General features: G+C 39.5%; 1 protein-coding gene and 1 non-coding gene across 5 annotated transcripts in view; both read right to left on the reverse strand.

Moving 5' to 3' along the window:
- DIAPH2 (diaphanous related formin 2) overlaps positions 1-19,837 on the reverse strand; it is a 982,036-nt gene that overhangs the window by 249,292 nt on the left and 712,907 nt on the right. The gene's annotated exons all lie outside the window — the stretch shown is intronic.
- LOC113888299 lies at positions 7,793-7,918 on the reverse strand. Its single transcript, XR_003509935.1, has one exon. It is a non-coding gene; the product is annotated as a U6atac minor spliceosomal RNA (small nuclear RNA).

Below are 19,837 nucleotides of genomic sequence, written 5' to 3' on the forward strand. Positions count from 1 at the left end.
TGTTATCTTCTGTAACTTCTCTCCTTGGCTTGCAGATGACGGCTTTCTTTCTGTGTCCTTACCTGGAGGTCCCTCTGTCCTTGTTGTGTGTGTCCTAATCTCTTCTTAACAGGACGCTAGTTATATTGTATTAGGGCCCACCCTAAGGATCTCATTTTAACTTATTTACCTCTCTAAATGTCCTATTTCCAAATACAGTCACATTTGGAAGTTTTGAGGATAAGGGCTTCAACGTATGAATTTGGAGTGGGTGGGGCACAATTCAGCCCATAACAACTCGCTGGAGTCATTACATCATATAGTGCACTTTGAAAATCTATAAATGAGGCAGAACTATTTAAGGTATAACCACGAACATGTTTGCTAAGTGAAAGCACAGAAGTACAAACAGCAGAAAACTGCCTCATATCTTTTTATAAGCTAGATAAGGTAAAAGGAAATAGCAACAAAAACTTAGGGGGAAAGGATGTATTTTCTGTGTTAAATACACATTCTATATAGGTAAAGAGGTTACAGTGAATTCTGTATATAGGTTATGTATCTGTATGTGTGTGTGTATATACATATACATATATCCCATATGAGGAGAGGGAAGGAAAGGGAGAGAAAGATGGGAGGAGAGGAAGAACTATGGAGAGAAAGGGAAGAAGGGAGGGGAGAGAGGGGGAGAGAGACATTCTACTGTATCTCTAGAAATTTAATCACCCAAATGGCTTTTTAGAACCCAAAATGCTGTTTGTTGTGCCTGAGCCCTGGGCCCTGAAGATTATAATTCTAATGTTCCCAGATGTTGCTGCAACTGCCAGTAGTGTATAACCCAATAGGACCATATGACACCTTCCCAAGACAGACCCCTTCCCCATATTCTCTGCTTTAGCTCCTCTCTGAAGCACCTAGATAATAGTATCTGTTGCACATTTCCTAAGTTGTTTTACAAATGCTAAAAACCCCTACAAAATGGAAGATATTTAACTACTTGATGAACTTGTGCACTTAGCCCCCAGGTCTATGGGCGCCTAAGGATTGGTGACATTAACCCTTGTGATACCACCCTGTTACTTCACCATCAACCAACCAACCAAGAGAATAGTACATGAGCTGATCACATACCCTAAGACACCTCCCCACCAAAATCAGTCTTTAAAAATGCTTTGCTAAAAAACCCTTCAGGGAATTTGGGGGTGTTAAGCACAAGCCACCCAGACCCTTTCTCCTTGCCTGGCGCCTATAGTATTAATAAATGCTACAGTGTCCTTCACCATAACCTGGTGTCAGTAGATTGGCTTTACTGCGTGCAGGCAAGTGGACCCAAATTTGGTTCAGTAATACCAGGACTACACTTACAGTAATATATTCAAAAGAGTATTTGTTTTAAAATTAATTACATCACTGCTTTAAAACTTTTTATCATAAAAGTCATAACAACAACCACTACTACCAAAGCATAAAAGGAACCAGATATGTAAATGGGTCCATCATTGAAAAAGCAAGAGAGTTCCAGAAAAACATCTATGCCAAAGCCTTTGACTGTGTGGATCACAACAAACGGTGGAAAATTCTTCAAGAGATGGGAATACCAGACCACCTGATCTGCCTCTTGACAAATTTGTATGCAGGTCAGGAAACAACAGTTAGAACTGGACATGGAATAACAGACTGGTTCCAAATAGGAAAAGGAGTACATCAAGGCTGTATATTGTCACCCTGCTTATTTAACTTATATGCAGAGTACATCATGAGAAACACTGGGCTGGAGGAAGCACAAGCTGGAATCAAGATTGCCGGGAGAAATATCAATAACCTCAGATATGCAGATGACACCACGCTTATGGCAGGAAGTGAAGAACTAAAGAGCCTCTTGATGAAAGTGAAAGAGGAGAGTGAAAAAGTTGGCTTACAGCTCAACATTCAGAAAACTAAGATCATGACATCTGATCCCATCACTTCATGGGAAATAGATGGGGAAATAGTGGCTGGCTTTGTTTTTCTGGGCTCCAAAATCACTGCAGATGGTGACTGCAGCCATGAAATTAAAAGACGCTTAATCCTTGGATGGAAAGTTATGACCAACCTAGATAGCATATTAAAAAAGCAGAGATATTACTTTGTTAACAAAGGTCCGTCTAGTTAAGGCTATGGTTTTTCCAGTGGTCATATATAAATGTGAGAGTTGGACTGTAAAGAAAGCTGAGCGCTGAAGAATTGATGCTTTTGAACTGTGGTGTTGGAGAAGACTCTTGAGAATCCCTTGGACTGCAAGGAAATCCAACTAGTCCATCCTAAGGGAGATCAGTCCTGGGTGTTCATTGGAAGGACTGATGTTGAAGCTGAAACTTCAATATTTTGGCCATCTGATGCGAAGAGCTGACTCATTTGAATAGATCCTGAAGTTGGGGAAGATTGAAGGCAGGAGAAGAAGGGGACGACAGACGATGAGATGGTTAGATGGCATTAGCGAATCAATGGACATGAGTTTGGGTAAACTCCGGGAGTTGATGATGGACAGGGAGGCCTGGCGTGCTACGGTTCATGGCATCCCAATGAGTCGGACACGACTGAGTGACTGAACTGAACTGAACTGAAATGTATCTCATTATGTACGTATTTATGGAAAGCAATTATAAACTTTATTCCTGATTATAGAAGATACATAGAAAATCACTTCTTTAGGTGACTCAGAAATATAAAAACAAAAGTAAACTAAAATTTCTAACAAATCAGTGTTGTGAACATTTTAGAGCATTTCCTTCTGATCTTTTTTCTATGGCTGAAAACTTTTGAATGTTAATTGTAAAGATGCTTCAGAGAAAGGTAAGTAGACTAACCACGAAGAATACAAAGGAAACCAAATATACCTTTCACAATTAAAGTTAAGTCTATTAAAAATCAATAATAATCACAGAAGCAAAATGTTTTAAAATGCAAAGGTATTAGACTGTGTGATATGCGTGCTAAGTCGCCTCAGTTGTGTCCAACTCTTTGCAGCCCCATGACTATAGCCCATCAGGCTTCTCTGTCCATGGGATTCTCCAGGGAAGAATACTGGAGTGGGTTGCCATGCCCTCCTGCATGGGATGTTCCTGATCCAGGAATCAAACCCACATCTCTTACATCCTGTGTTGGCATGCAGGTTCTTTACCACTAGTGCCACCTGGGAAGCCCATTACTATGACTTGTTAAAAAAGATGAACAGTACAGTTTTGGGTGTGCTATTTTAAGATCCACTACAGGGTCTGAAAAAGACCCTGATGCTGGCAAAGACAGAAGGCAAGAGGAAAAGGAGATCACAGAGGATGAGATGGTTGGATGGCATCACCAGCTCAATGGACCTGAGTTTGAGCAAGCTCTGAGAGATGGTGAAGGATAGGGAAGCCTGGTGTGCTACAGTCCATGGAGTTGCAGAGTTGGACACAACTGAGCAACTGAACAACGACAACAGGGTCGGGAAGATCCCCTGCAGGAGAACATGGCAACCCCCTCCAGTATTTTTGCTTAGAGAATCCCTTGGACAGAGGAGCCTGGTGAGCTATAGTCATGGTGACGTAAGAGTCGGACATGACTGAAGCGACCTAGTATGCACAAACTCATGCACGCATGCATAGTGTATTCACATTTTGTGATAGTATTATTTTATCAGGTACTGATAACTATGTCTTCTTGAAATGCTGGATTTTATAAAATTTTCTGAATTCTTCAGTGTGTTTTATTACAACCTGGGGCCAAATATATTTTCCATGGGAACACAGCTCTATTTTCACAATGGAAGTCAGTAGGGAAATCAGACTATTTCTGGAAAATTACTTTGCAGCTGACATTTATGGGATGTAGCAGAATTTTAAAAGTGAGATGCCCCCCTTCCTAGGTTCCTTCTTATGCTACTTAAACCTCTTCCTTGCTAAGGAGTCATATTAAATCTTTCAATCCTCAAGTCCATTTTGCTGTCAATAGACCTGGAAGAATTAATGCATTTCTGACTTACTCTCCTTTCTTTTTACCAACAAAAGGGTTACATGTAATGCTACCTAATTTTCCCTCTGAGAATATCATATTTGTTTGATTTTTAAGAGAGTGTTGAACATCCTGTTTGAGAGCTGCAGAAATAAGACAGTTCTCTTTATTCCTTGCCACAGAATGAAAGTGAAATTTTTGTTCTCTAGTCTCTCTTGCCTAAATAAAACAGATTCATGCCAGACTTGGTAAGAACACGCACTTTGCAAAGGTCACTTACTTACATCCTATTTGCAGCAAGATACTAAACCATGTGTACTTCAGAAGGCTCAACATCTGTACAACATGGAGAAAAAGCTAAAGATTAAAAAAAGGCAAAAAAACTGTACATTTCCCATTTATCATAACACAATTTTCTGCCAGCTAAAATATGCCCATGTGGTGATACACAGTTTCACAAATTTGTTCTCCTAGAAGAAATACTGATTTCAGAAATTCTGTCTGTATACCAAAGTGAGAAAATTTGAAAAATTCTGGGAAAGCTGCAGCTTAGAATTAATAACTGGGGAGCAGCCGAGTCTCCAAGTCCTTCACTTCTCTTCACAGTGATTACTTTGTAAAAGGGATGGAGGGCATGAGTCAGTACTGAAATCTTTCACAATCACAACCCTGTCACCAAATCCTACTTGGGATTCTGCAGATGAAAAAGAACTAGACACCATCATTCCTTTCCACTTCTTTATTTTCAGTCATTTTTAAAATTTTCTATTTTTGAGCAGCTACTAGATACAAGATACTGGTTAGTATTCTGCTAAGCACTGTGCTCTATACAATGATCATTAAAACCTAATCCAGACCCAGCACTTTATAATCTAACATTACAAACAATTCTACTTATTAATTTGCATTTGTTGCTATTTACAATACACTATGTTCCATATCCTTCAAACCACCTTATCAAAAAGGCAGAGAAATACCACTATTTCAATTTTTAGAGTTGTGAAAAGTAGATAAAAGGCACTCATTTTATCAACGAAACTGTAAACATAATAAATTACATTCCCTGCCCCCCCCCCAAAAAGGCACTCATCCATCTAAGTGGATATACCATCTCAAAACATGTCTCCTTGGCATAGATTATTTTGAGCTGATTGAGAAAGAGCAGACAGAGGAAAAGCTCTGAAAAGGGTAAAAGTTACCCTTTTGAAAGGGAAATTTCCACTTATAAAGGAAATTTCTACTGGTTAAGGATGTGTTCCTTTGTGGACCAGGAAGAGAAAGTGAAAGTGAAAGTCACTCAGCATGTCCAATCCTTTGTGACCCCATGGACTATACAGTCCATGGCATTATCCAGGCTAGAATACTCGAGTGGGTAGTCATTCCCTTCTCCAGGGGATCTTCCCAACCCAGGGATTGAACCCAGGTCTCCCACATTGCAGGCGGATTCTTTACCAGCTGAGCTACCAGGAAGAGAAGGATGACTCTAAATCACCAGAGAATCAAGGATATCAAGAGTATCACTGGTGAAGTTGCCTTTAGCTGAAGGTAGTTATTTAAGCTGGTGACTTAGGCTACTTTGGGGAGTTTCTCATTTTTCTTTTTGCGTATCTGCTACATACACATGAGGTATACATGTTTATTAACTTCTATCTAGTTTTCTCTTGTTATTCTGTCTTTATTATAGAGCGACCAGGGGGTGGGTCCTGTCAATTCCTCAGAAGGGTAGAGAAAAAATTATTTTTCCACCTCTAGAGTACACATCATGATAATCCCTTGCATGATACTAGTTTAATATTCTTTTCATATGGTAGGAATGTATTATTTATAATGACAATGACCATGTTGCCAAATTTAACATTACCCCTCTGTCCTCCTTTTGATGTCTCACCCACATGAAACATTTAGCCTGGTTTCTTAGTTTCTATGACACACATCCTCATGCTTAAAATATTTTTCTCTTATCTCCTCTCCTTCTCTGACAACTTCCATAAAACGTTAGAGGACCCTGAGGGCTTGGTCCTGAGTCCTCTGTCTATAGTCTTCCTAACTGACCTCAGCAATTCACATGACTTGAAATACCATCTACAATGATGACTCTCAAATTATACTTGTAGCCCCAGTCTCTCCTCTAAGATGCTTCTATAATCAACTGCCTGCTTGTCATCTCTACCTTTTATTTTTCATGGCCTCTATTGGTCTCTCAAATATAGATCCTCTCCTGAAAAGCCTCTGTTCTTTCCCATGATACTTGTAACAAAATCCAATTTCATTCTCAAGCTTTATGAGGTTCTACATGATCTGGTTTTTACCCACCTCTGCAACCTAATCTCATCTCATTCTCCCTCTTAAGCAATATGCCCAGACTCATTAACCTTCTTTCTCTTCTTGTGTTTAGCAAGTTCTCACACCCAACCCAGGGCCCTTTCATTTGCTCCTCTTTCTGCCCAGAATGTTTCTTTTTCACCAGGTCATTCAACTTCAGCTCAATCATCACCTCCTCAGAGATGCTTTTCCCAACCTTCCAATATGAAATGTCCACTTTCATCACTATTACTTTGGCCTATTTTATTTCATTCTGAGTCAGAACTTATCACTATGTAACATTATCATTTTTATTTATTTACCTGTTCATTGACAATTTTCCTCATTTAAAAATATAGCTGAAGAGAGTAGACCACATTTGTCTTGTTGACCACTGCCTCTCTGAAAACAGCTCTTTTCTGTTTGCCCATTTCTATTCCCCTCTAAAAGAACCTAACTACAGGAATGAGATTACTATGTAATTTAACCTAACTCCTAATTTATGCTCTCCTGAATGCACACCACATCTTGCCTAACATGTTGGTTCTTTTCCTAGATAAAAATAAGTGAGAATGAAGAATTAAGTAGTTATAGAAGGACTAGCTCTCTACCCTCAACTGTTCCATTAGTTATCCTGCTGGCAGATCATGCAGGCAGGACACCATCTGAAGAGAGACTCAACCAGTCTGCACACAATGGAGAATGATGCAGAATCCAACTTCCTGCCTTGATTATTCACTGAGATTCTTCCTCCTTTTCCCCTTTTAAAACTGTAATGGGCATATATACACTACCATGTATAAAACAGATAGCTAGTGGGAACTTGCTATATAACACAAAGAGCTCAGCCTGGTGCTCTTTGACGTCCTAGAGGGGAGGGGAAAGAGGTTCAACAGGGAGGCAATACACACACACACACATACATATGGCTGAGTGCCGAGGAATTGATGACTTCGAACTGTGGTGCTAGAGAAGATTTTTTTTTAATTTTATTTTATTTTTAAACTTTACATAATTGTATTAGTTTTGCCAAAAATCAAAATGAATCTGCCACAGGTATACATGTGTTCCCTATCCTGAACCCTCTTCCCTCCTCCCTCCCTGTACCATCCCTCTGGGTCGTCCCAGTGCACCAGCCCCAAGCATCCAGTATCGTGCATCGAACCTGGACTGGCACCTCGTTTCATACATGATATTTTACATGTTTCAATGCCATTCTCCCAAATCTTCCCACCCTCTCCCTCTCCCATAGAGTCCATAAGACTGTTCTATACATCAGTGTCTCTTTTGCTGTCTCGTATACAGGGTTATTGTTACCATCTTTCTAAATTCCATATATATGCGTTAGTATACTGTATTGGTATTTTTCCTTCTGGCTTACTTCACTCTGTATAATAGGCTCCAGTTTCATCCACCTCATTAGAACTGATTCAAATGTTTTCTTTTTAATGGCTGAGTAATACTCCATTGTGTATATGTACCACAGCTTTCTTATCCATTCATCTGCTGATGGACATCTAGGTTGCTTCCATGTCCTGGCTATTAAAAACAGTGGTTAGATGCCATGAAGTAGGTGGCAATGCCTTAACCATAGGCATGTTGTCAGGCCCGAGAGCCTCTTCCATCCTTGTCAAGGGGAGTGCTAACCTTCTCTCCTTTCATAAAACACTAGAGAAGATTCTTGAGAGTCCCTTGGACAGCCTTTGGACCAGGGAAGTCCCAGCCGCTTTTCTTCTTACCTCTCTCCTCCTTATCTTCTCATTTAACCCAAGAGCATACAGATAATTCCTTGGACTGCCAGGGGATCAATGCAGTTAATCCTAAAGGAAAAAACCCTCAATATTCATTGGAAGGACTGGTGCTGAAGATGAAGCTTCAGTGTTTTTGGCCAATGCTGCTGAAGTCAGATGTCAACAGCCAAATCACTGGAAAAGACCCTGATGCTGGGAAAGATTGAGGGCAAGAGGAGAAGGGGGAGACAGAGGATGAGATGGTTGGATGGCATCACTGACTCAATTAATGGACATGATTTTGAGCAAATTCAGGGAGATAGTGAAGGGCAGGTAAGTCTGGTGTGCTGTAGTTTATGGGGTCACAAAGAGTCAGGCACAACTTACCAACTGAAAAACAATGACTGATTCAGGCTTCCTAGGTGGTGCAGTAGTAAAGAATCTGCCTGACAATGTAGGAGAAGCAAGAGAAAAAAGTTTGTTACTTAGGTCAGGAAGATCCCCTGGAGTAGGAAATGGCAACCCACTACCATATTCTTGCCTGGAAAACCCCATGGATAGAGGAGCCTGGCAGGCTCATGTCCATGTCAAAAAGACTCAGATGTGACTGAGCACACAGTACAGCATGGCTAATTCAGGTAATTGTACAGCAGAAACCAACACAACAATGTAAAGCGATTATCTTCCAATTAAAAAGAAAAAAAAAAAACTGTCATTGCTAAGCTGAATCTTGGCAGATGGTCTTGGGACATGAGTCCACCTTCTTCCCAGATTGCCAGCTTTTCTGATTAAAGCACCTCTCCTTTCTATTGACATTTGCCTCATGATTATTGAGTTTTGAGTGGCAAACAGCCAAACCTTAAGTTTTGTAACATCAACAGCCCTTAAAATGGTGTTTGACACATAGCAGAAATAATAGCAGTGACAGAATAACTAAAATCAATAACAATAATAAAAAAGATCATTATACCTAATCTTTTCTTAAAAAATATACTCTGTGGGAATCATTGTGAATACGTCCCATCAGTTCAGTTCAGTTCAGTGGCTCAGTCATGTCCGACTCTTTGCAACCCAATGGACTGCAGCACGCCAGGCCTCCTTGTCCATCACCAACTTCCAGAGCTTGCTCAAACTCATGTCCATCGAGTCAGTGATGCCATCCAACCACCTCATCCTCTGTTGTCCCCTTCTCCTACCTTTAATCTTTTCCAGCATCAGGGTCTTTTCAAATGAGTCACTTCTTTGCATCAGGTGGATAAAGTATTGGAGTTTCAGCTTCAGCGTCAGTCCATCCAATGAATATTCAGGACTTATTTCCTTTAGGATGGACTGGTTGGATCGCCCTGCAGTCCAAGGGACTCTCAAGTGTTTTCTCCAACACCAAAGTTCAAAATCATCAATTCTTCAGTGCTCAGCTTTCTTTATAGTCCAACTCTCACATCCATACATGACTACTGGAAAAACTACAAATTTGACTGGATAGACTTTTGTTGGCAGAGTAATGTCTCTGCTTTTTAATATGCTGTCTAGGTTGGTCATAACTTTTCTTCCAAGGAGTAAGCGTCTTTTAATTTCACGGCTGCAGTCACCATCTGCAGTGATTTTGGAGCCCAAGAAAATAAAGTCAGCTACTGTTTCCATTGTTTCCCCATTTACTTGCCATGAAGTGATGGGACCAGATGCCATGATCTTAATTTTCTGAATGCTGAATTTTAAGCCAACTTTTTCACTCTCTTCTTTCACTTTCATCAAGAGTCTTTAGTTCTTTGCTTTCTGCCATAAGGGTGGTGTCATCTGCATATCTGAGGTTATTGAAATTTCTCCTGGCAATCTTGATTCTAGCTTGTGCTTCATCCAGTCTGGCATTTCTCATGAAGTACTCTGCATTTAAGTTAAATGAGCAGGGTGACAATATGCAGCCTTGATGCACTCCTTTCCCAATTTGGAACCAGGCTGTTGTTTCATGTCCAGTTCTAACTGTTGCTTCTTGACCTGCATACAGATTTCTCAGGAGGCAGGTCAGGTGGTCTGGTATTCCCGTCTCTTGAAGAATTTTCCACAGTTTGTTGTGATCTACACAGTCAAAGGCTTTGGCATAGTCAATAAAGCAGAAGTAGATGTTTTTCTGGAACTCTTTTGCTTTTTTGTTCCAATGGATGTTGGCAATTTGATCTCTGGTTCCTCTGCCTTTTCGAAATCCATCTTGAGCATTTGGAATTTCACAGTTCACGTACTGTTGAAGCCTGTCTTGGAGAATTTTGAGCATTACTTTGCTAGCGTGTGAGATGAGTGCAATTCTGTGGTAGTTTGAACATTCTTTGGCATTGCCTTTCTTTAGGATTGGAATGAAAACTGACCTTTTCCAGTCCTGTGGCTATTGCTGAGTTTTCCAAATTTGCTGGCATATTGAGTGCAGCACTTTCACAGCGTCATCTTTTAGGATTTGAAAGAGCTCAACTGCAATTCCATCACCTCCACTAGCTTTGTTTGTAGTGATGCTTTCTAAGGCCCACTTGACTTCACATTCCAGGATGTCTGGCTCTAGGTGAGTGATCACACCATCGTGATTATCTGGGTCATGAAGATCTTTTTTGTACAGTTCTTCTGTGTATTTTTGCCACCTCTTCTTAATATCTTATGCTTCTGTTAGGACAATACCATTTCTGTTCTTTATTGAGCCCATCTTTGCATGAAATGTTCCCTTGGTATCTCTAATTTTCTTGAAGAGATCTTTAGTCTTTCCCAATCTACTGTTCTCCTCTATTTCTTTTCACTGATTGCCGAGCAAGGCTTTCTTATTTCTCCTTGCTATTCTTTGGAACTCTGCATTCAAATGGGTATATCTTTCCTTTTCTCCTTTGCCTTTTGCTTCTCTTCTTTTCACAGCTATTTGCAAGGCCTCCTGAGACAATCATTTTGCCTTTTTGCATTTCTTTTTCTTTGGGGTGGGCTTGATCACTGCCTCCTCTACAATATCACGAACCTCCATCCATAGTTCTTCAGGCACTCCATCAGATCTAATCCCTTGAATCTATTTGTCACTTCTACTGTATAATTATAATGGATTTGATTTAGGTCATACCTGAATGGTCTAGTGGTTTTCCCTACTTCTTCAATTTAAGTCTGAATTTGGCGATAAGGATTTCATAATCTGAGCCACAGTCAGCTCCCAGTCTTGTTTTTCCTGACTGTATAGAACTTATCCATCTTTGGCTGCAAAGAATATAATCAATCTGATTTCTTCCCTGAGAGCTCAGTTGGTAAGAAATCTGCCTCCAGTGCAGGAGACCCCAATTCGATTCCTGGGTCGGGAAGATCTGCTGGAGAAGGGATAGTCTACCCACTCTAGTGTTCTTGGGCTTCCATGTGGCTCAGCTGATAAAGAATCTGCCTGCAATGCTGGAGACCATGGTTCAACCCCTGGGTTGAGAAGATCCCCTGCAGAAAGGAAAGGCTACCCCACTCTAGTATTCTGGCCTGGAGAATTACATGGACTGTATAGTATGGGGTTGCAAAGAGTCGGACACAACTGAGCGACTTTCAAACTTTCATGGATTCACACAATTAATCCTCATAACTGCTTTCTGAATTAAGAATTTACTCCAGGTAATACAGCTGGTAAGTCACAGTAATGAGAACAAACTGAGAATGGATCCATAACTCATGTTCTTAGCTGCTATGCCATACAGTTTCTCAAGCAATATTTGATGAAGGAGTAAAGTCTCATTATAATACCAAATTGGAAGAAGAGCCATGGAGTTGATTTGGGTACTTAGGAAACTAAAACACTTCTTATAAATCTTAAGACAAAACAACAACAAACCTTATTTATAGAGAATACTTTAATAGTAATATTTTTGAAGACTTGATAAAAAAAATTTAATCTCATCTATTATCATCAATCTTGACATTTAAATTCATTTTTGAAGGTAGGCTTCAACCTAGATGTCCATCTACAGATAAATGGATAAAGAAGATGTGGTACACGTATACAATGGAACATTACTCAGCCAAAAAACAGAAGGAATTTGAGGCAGTCCTAGTGAGGTGAATGAACCTAGAGAGTATTATACTGAGTGAAATAAGTGAGAGAAAGAGAAAAACCAATATCGTATATTAATGCATATATATGAAATCTAGAAAACTGTTATTGATGAACCTATTTGTGGTGAAGGAATGGGGACACAGATGTAGAGAATAGATTTGTGGACACAGTGGGAGAAGGAGAGGGAGGGAGAAGTGGAGAAAGTAGCATTGACATATATACATTATAATGTGTAAAATATAGACAGCTGGCAAGAAGATGCTGTGAAACACAGGGAGCCCAGCTGGTGCTCTGTGATGACCTAGAGGCGTGGAATGAGGGGAAGGGAGGGAGGCTCAAGAGGGAGGCGATATATATACACACACACACACACACACACACACACACACACACACATAATTATGGCTGATTCATGTTGTTGTACAGCAGAAACTAATACAACATTGTAAAAAAATTTTTCCTCCAATTAAAAATTTTAGAATTGAATATTATTTTAAAAAGGTAGGCTTCAATCATTTTATTTTAAAACTATATATAATAGGTAATATGTTATTTATCAGTAGAATGATGGCCTGCTTAAGCTCTTTGTATATTTAGACCTAGATGTGGCCCTGGTAGATACTTAAATAGACAAAATTTTAACTTGGGTATTTTATTTATCTTCTATATTAGAGAACAGAAATTGAGAATATGTTTTAAGGGAAATAAGCCTTAAAAGTTATCTTATGGGATACCTGGTAGAGAAATAATTTATTAGAAGATACATTTTACGAAAGGGTATTTGGTGGCTCATGGGTTTTCATCCTAGAAAGTGAAAGCCACCTTCTTATCATAGATATACAAGGCACCCTTATAGCTACCTATAGATTTCTATTCTATTTATAATATAAAGTGGGTATAATGGGATTGTACCTAAAGACAAGGGGGATAGAGTAGAGATTTGAACTGAGCTGCTGTTCCCCATTTGGGAATATTTAAGCTTGACTGTAGGAGAAGGCAATGGCAACCCACTCCAGTACTCTTGCCTGGAAAATCCCATGGATAGAGGAGCCGGGTAGGCTGCAGTCCATGGGGTTGCGAAGAGTCAGACACAACTGAGCGACTTAACTTTCCCTTTTCACTTTCATGCATTGGAGAAGGAAATGGCAACCCACTCCAGTGTTCTTGCCTGGAGAATTCCAGGGACGGCGGAGCCTGGTGAGCTGCCGTCTATGGGGTCATACAGAGTCGGACACTACTGAAGCGACTTAGCAGCAGCAGTGGCAGCAAGCTTGACTATAAGAGAGACTTTAGAAAATATGTTATAGATGCTTGCAAAGGACATCTCTGGGCCAGGCAGCCTACCCTTAGCTGGGTTATGACAGCATGGGATGAAAAGCCATATTTAGGGTGAAATAGAAAGGTCAGTTTGGGGCACACTGTATAAGTAACACTAGAAGCTCTTCTGATGCCTTTTCTTGAGAAACTATTTAAAAGAATGGTGAGAGCAGGAGGAAAAGACCATTTGCTCCTAAAAGCCCAGATTTCTGGGCCTTTCGTACCATAGGAGATGGTGATGGTAGCTGTATCAGTATCAAAGAAAAAGGCACTTTGCAGAAGATGATTAGACTATTCTGGGATCAACATGTAGAGTGACCTCTTCCCATTTGCATAAGCAAATTTGGGAGTCCTTAAAATATTGAGAGAGAAGAATCCTGGGAAAACAAGGGACTTTCCAAGATAAACTTCAAAGATAGAGATAATTCACAGTACTTTAATATTTCAAAGATAGAGATAATTCATAACTCCCTGGTGGCTCAGATGGTAAAGAATCCACCTGCAACATAGGAGACCTAGGCTCGATCCCTGGGTTGGGAAGATCCCCTGGAGAAGGGAAAGGCTACCCACTCCAGTATTCTTGCCTGGAGAATTCTGTGGACTTTATAGTCCATGGGGTTGCAAAGAGTTGGACACAACTGAGTGACTTTCACTTCACTTCACTTCACAGTAATTTATATACTAAAAGAAACATAATCTTAAAGTGGTAAAGCGGCATATCAAATGCACACAAACTTATCAAATGTAAGGTGGAAAAGCAATTTAGAGAAGTTCTCCTTTTACTAGCTGACTTTTAAATTCCTTGTTCTACAAAGAAAAGCATTTCTGATTTTTCCAGGTTAGAAGTTATTCAAGACAACTGTGAACTAAAATTACATCATTTTCTAAGAGAAGTGTTTTTGCAGGGTTACAAACTAAAATGTGGTCAGCATTTTAAAAAGCTAGGAGATAAAATGTTAACTTTTTAATGTAATATTAATTTTAAACCATTTGATCTCAATCATGAATCTGGAAAAGTAAAGTATTTTTATATTGACTTATTTTAAAATTTGACATAAGGAAGCAGTCTTCACACAGTTACTTAGGTATTACACACTATATAGAACTGTCTAAAGTTTTTATAATCTATGCTTTTGTGTGACTACATATACAGATTTATATATTATATTCCAAACTAACATAGTATTAGTATGGACCTAAAATTCAACTTAAAATAACTATAATTCACCCATAGGCATGTATTCAAATAGGAAGTGAATTATTGTTTATACATTTATATACATTATATATGAGCAATAGTCACTCAGTCATGTCCGACTCTTTGTGCCCCCATGGACTGTAGCCTTCCAGGCTCCTCTGTCCATGGAATTCTCCAGGCAAGAATACTGGAGTGAGTTGCCATTTCCTTCTCCAAGGTATATTATATATAGTTTTTAACTATTTTCAGTAGCTATAACTACTGATTGAAGGCAGGTGCTGTAACCCTTACCTTCTAAATGCCACAATAGCTGATGGGGTTCAGGACACTACCCCACAATATGGCACTGTGGCATATTGAATACTTTAAGCTGAAGGAATTTGAGAAAATAGAAGTAGAAAGGTCAGTGAGCTCCTCTTGCTCTTCTCCCGTGAAAAAGGTCAGAAAATCCCCACATGAGAGGTATCTTGCCTATATCCTAAAGAAAGGAATGCTTTTATCTCCAAGATGGAGAAACGACACCAAGAAGAATCTGAATGAATAGACCCTAGTCCCCCCAGTTTCCTATGATTCATTTTCTTTGCCCTATCATATCTTTCCATGACTTTCCACTCTTTATCAAAGCCAGCATAAAACCTCTCAGGTTTAACCATTTCTTTGGGTCGTCTTTTACTAATGATAGTTTCCATGCATGCCATGTAAAATTTACATTCAATAATTTATATGCTTTTCTCCTATTAATCTATCTTTGTCAATCTTTTTTCTTAATTTAAATTTATTTATTTTAATTAGAGGTGTCAATCTGAATTTTCAGACTCAGCTAGGGGCTTTATGAGGGTCAGGGTAAACTGTTCCCTGCTCGACAATAGCATTGCTGCATCAAATACTAGGCAGAGAGAACTGTCATTTTACTTAATTTTGACGTGGAGAGTAATTGTTAATACATAAGACTTGTTCCATTAGAACTGGAATAAGCATTAGTAGAACACTGGGGACGAAGGAGTTTATGTACCTCGTTGTGAACTGAGTCAAATCAGTTCTTACAATTTCCATCTTCATAGGCAGTACATTACTTATGATTTTAATAAAAAACTTGAAAATCTGAAATATCATTACATCTGGATTGTTGAGAACATGGAAAAATCAATTTGAGATCCACTTAACCTTCAAAAAGCTTTAGTTAGCAACATAGCATAATTATCTGTTTAAATGAAAGGAAGTCACAAATATAAAATCTATTAAAAAATATAGACAGCATTTCATCTTTCCATAATATATCAGAAAAGATGTCTCTAAATGCTAAAAACCAAATGTGAATTCTTTCATTTAATTTGAATACATCAGTTTTAGACAAAAATGATTACTATTTTTAATAAATTTATGTAAAAACTAATATTATGGCATATTAGTTGAAATTTACTTAGAGATCACACATTATATGATAAATATGCAATAATGAATATTTAAAATGTGAAATATTAATAAGATCAATGTAGTATATATACATTTCAATTGGGTTCAACGTAACAGTTTAAAATGTCAGTATTTAGACTATAAAATTTTTAAAAAGAATCAGATTACAAAACTTAGGCATTGGACCTTTAAATAGTATAACAAAGATAGCATAGTCAGTGATTGGTTTTCTGAACCAAAGTCCCCAGTTTTTAACATATAGTAGGTAATTATGTTACTGGAGTGATGAACCAATTTTGTAATGAGCCCACTTTTCCACATGTGGCCTGAGTTGGCTGGGTGTAAAGAAAATGCTTTTAAATAAGCTTCCAGTTAAAGCCACAGATCTGATGAACATTACAGAGGTAGGAGGTACACTCAGCCCTCCTACTTTTCTCCACCCCCTTTCAGTATTCACTGACTGTGTCCTTTGTGGATATTTCTTTTTACTCTTCCTTTGAAGACAGACCCTATCTTTGCATTCAGAGATACCTAAGAGAGTGATTTTATCATTTATCCAAACATATCCATTAACTGGCTACTCTGTGTCAGGTATCTTCTAGGTTCTGAGGATACAGTACTTAATATGGACGCAAAGTCACTGGGTTATGGCTTCCGTGGAGCGTACAGTTTGGTGGGAAAGCATCCATTAAAGAAATACAATTTTTTAAACACCAAATGCAAAGCACAGCTTTTCAAGAGTATATATTTGGGAGACCTAACTTAGACTGTGGGTGTATGGGTGGGCCAGGTGTTTGGCAATGCCACTTGATAGATGAAATGTTAGAACTCAGACTTGAAGGGGCAGAGCCAGAGGAGCACTGGTGTAGGGTGAGTGAAGGCTCTGAGGGAGATGAAGTACTGTGGCCACATAAAGGAGAGAAAAAAAGCCTGGACCACTAGAGCCAATGGAGTAAGTGGGAAATAGGAGACAGACGGTCCCTGACCTCTGTAGAGGCCAGATTCTATAGGCCTCTTGCTGTGTTCAGTCGCTCAGTCACGTCTGACCCTTTGTGTCCCCATGGACTGTAGCCTACCAGGCTCCGATGTCTGTGGAATTTTCTGGGCAAGAATACTAGAGCGGGTTGTCATTTCCTATTCCAGGGGATCTTCCCAACCCAGGGATTGAACCCGCATCTCTTGTGTCTCCTGCATTGGCAGGCAGGTTCTTTACCACTAGTGTTACCTGGGAAGCCTCACAGGTCTCTCAAGCATTTTGAAATTTTTCTTGAGAAAGATGTAAGTCAGTGAAGTTTTAAACAGGGAACTGACATCATCCAACTTTTTTTTGCTGCTCAAAGGCATAAAAAATGCTAGCTAAATTAACACATACATACACATATATAAGTACACACACATACACTAACAACAATAAGGAAAAACCCTAGGACAAATGCAACATAGCATACTACGCAAATGACAGTAAGTCTATTTGTTAGTTCCTAACTACTGATAAGAAGGGTATATATTATGTAAATATCCAATTAAAGTTCATCTGATAAATTATTAGGAAATTACATAGTATCAAAGAGTTAAAAAATAGCAGGTGTTGGCCAATGCATAACTATTGAGACTGACATATAAATAGTTGTGTTTAAAGTAGCATAAGAGTTATGATTGGAAAATTTTGAGATTGATGTGTATATTTTGGAATGTCAGTATTATTACTGAATATTCATAGTCTGCACACACAGATGTTAATTAGATCAAGTACCAGTTCCAGCCCTACCTCATATTCAGCTCTCAGCATTATTTATCATGCAGAAACAATGTCTAAGAAACTGGGAGATTAAGTAGAGAAAAAGAAAGTAAATAAAGTGATAAGAGATGGTTCCTAACCCTCACTGAATTTATAAACTAGTGTTGGGAGACAGATAAATAATAGCAGAGCAATAGTAGCAGGAACTAATGTTTAGTGAACTCTTACAATGAACCAGGCATTGAGCTAAATGTTTTACAAGCATTGTCTTATTTACTCCTCCCAATAGCCCTATGATGCATATATGCTATCAGTAACTCCTTTTTACACATGATGAAATTCACCTCAGGGAGGTCTATTGACTTTCTCAGTGCCATCTTCACAGTAAGTGGCAGATTCAGGATTTGAACCTGGGTACCCTTACCACTCCTCCAAATTACAAAAGTGTGAATTTAATCTGGTTTTCTTAATCAGAGAAGAATGACTCTTCCTAATTGAAACCACCAAACTTTGTCTTATACTATCATATCTTCTATCTATTCTCCTGATGTTTCATTCATCTTCCTTAAAAAATTCTTTACTCACCTCTAAGTGGCCTATGTCCCGTCTCCCCTTCCCCGATATAAGTTCTCAAATCTCACTGATTGGGCATTCACTTTTTTTTCTTTCTATGATGTCATAAGGTGTGTGCTTAGTAGCTCAATTGTGTCCGACTCTTTGCTACTCCATGGACTGAATGTAGCCCACCAGGCTCCTCTGTCCATGGAATTTTCCAGACAAGAATACTGGAGTGGGTTGCCATTTCCTACTCCAGGAGATCATTAAATCTTAATAAATTTGTATACTTTATCTTCATGGGCTTCCCAAGTGGTGCTAGTGGTAAAGAACCTTTCTGCCAATGCAGGAGATGTAAGAGATGTGGGTTCGATCCCTGGGTTAGGAAGATCCCCTGGAGGAGGGCACGGCAACCCACTCCAGTATTCTTGCCTGAAGAATCCCCATGGACAAAGGAGCAGGGTGGGTTACAGTCCATAGGGTAGCAAAGAATCTGACATGACTGAAGCCCACATGCATATCTTACCTTCATGGTAATCTGTCTACTGTCAGTTTCACAGACTCAGCTGTTGAATCCAGGACCGTGGAAGGCAAGTTTCCTTCCCTATACCTGGAAAGGTGTTGAATGCATGATAAGGTTTTCAAGTTTTCTTTGGAGGTAATGGCTAATCAATGGTTTTCATTCAGAGGAGCAATATGATCTCACCTGTTTGTAGGAATCTTACTCTGGCAGCAGAGGGAAAGATGGTTTGGAGAGATGAGACATTGAACCTTGGGAGAGCATCTAGACAGCCAATGATGTAGCATGTGAACAGAGAGTAGAAGATGGATATAAGAAATATGGAAGGGGTAGAGTCCATGGGCGGAGAAGGCAATGGCACCCCACTCCAGTACTCTTGCCTGGAAGATCCCATGGACAGAGGAGCCTGGTGGGCTGCAGTCCATGGGGTCACTAGGAGTCGGACACAACTGAGCGACTTCACTTTCACTTTTTACTTTCATGCATTGGAGAAGGAAATGGCAACCCACTCCAGTGTTCTTGCCTGGAGAATCCCAGGGACGGGGGAGCCTGGTGGGCTACCATCTCTGGGGTTGCACAGAGTTGGACACGACTGAAGCGACTTAGCAGCAGCAGCAGCAGAGTCCATGGGACAAGGACTGACTAGATGTTACTGGTTAGAGAGAGGGAAGTATTGGGTTGGCCAAAATTTTCATTTGGCTTTTCCCGTAAGATGCTATGGAAAAATCTGAATAAACATTTGGGTTAACCTCATATTAAGGATACTTGAGTTCTCCTGCCTGAGTAACCAGAGTGTGTCTTGTGTATACTTGTTTTTTAACAGAACTTGGGAGACAATAAAGGGAACATTATTTTGAGTGGGTAGAGCAGGCAGAGAGGGAGAATACTGAGTAGTTTTGGACAGACTGAGCTTGAGGTAGCTAGGAAATACTGGGATGGTAATAACCAACAGGGAGTTGGAAATAATGGCTTCTTAGATAACTTGGAGATCAGCTTATATGGCAAGAGTGAGAACTGCAAAGCCAAGGCAAATGGAGCAAAGATCTCCCCTTATCCATTCAGATCTACATCA

Source organism: Bos indicus x Bos taurus, chromosome X (assembly GCF_003369695.1).
Source record: "Bos indicus x Bos taurus breed Angus x Brahman F1 hybrid chromosome X, Bos_hybrid_MaternalHap_v2.0, whole genome shotgun sequence".
In the NCBI taxonomy this organism is placed as follows: Eukaryota; Metazoa; Chordata; class Mammalia; order Artiodactyla; family Bovidae; genus Bos; species Bos indicus x Bos taurus.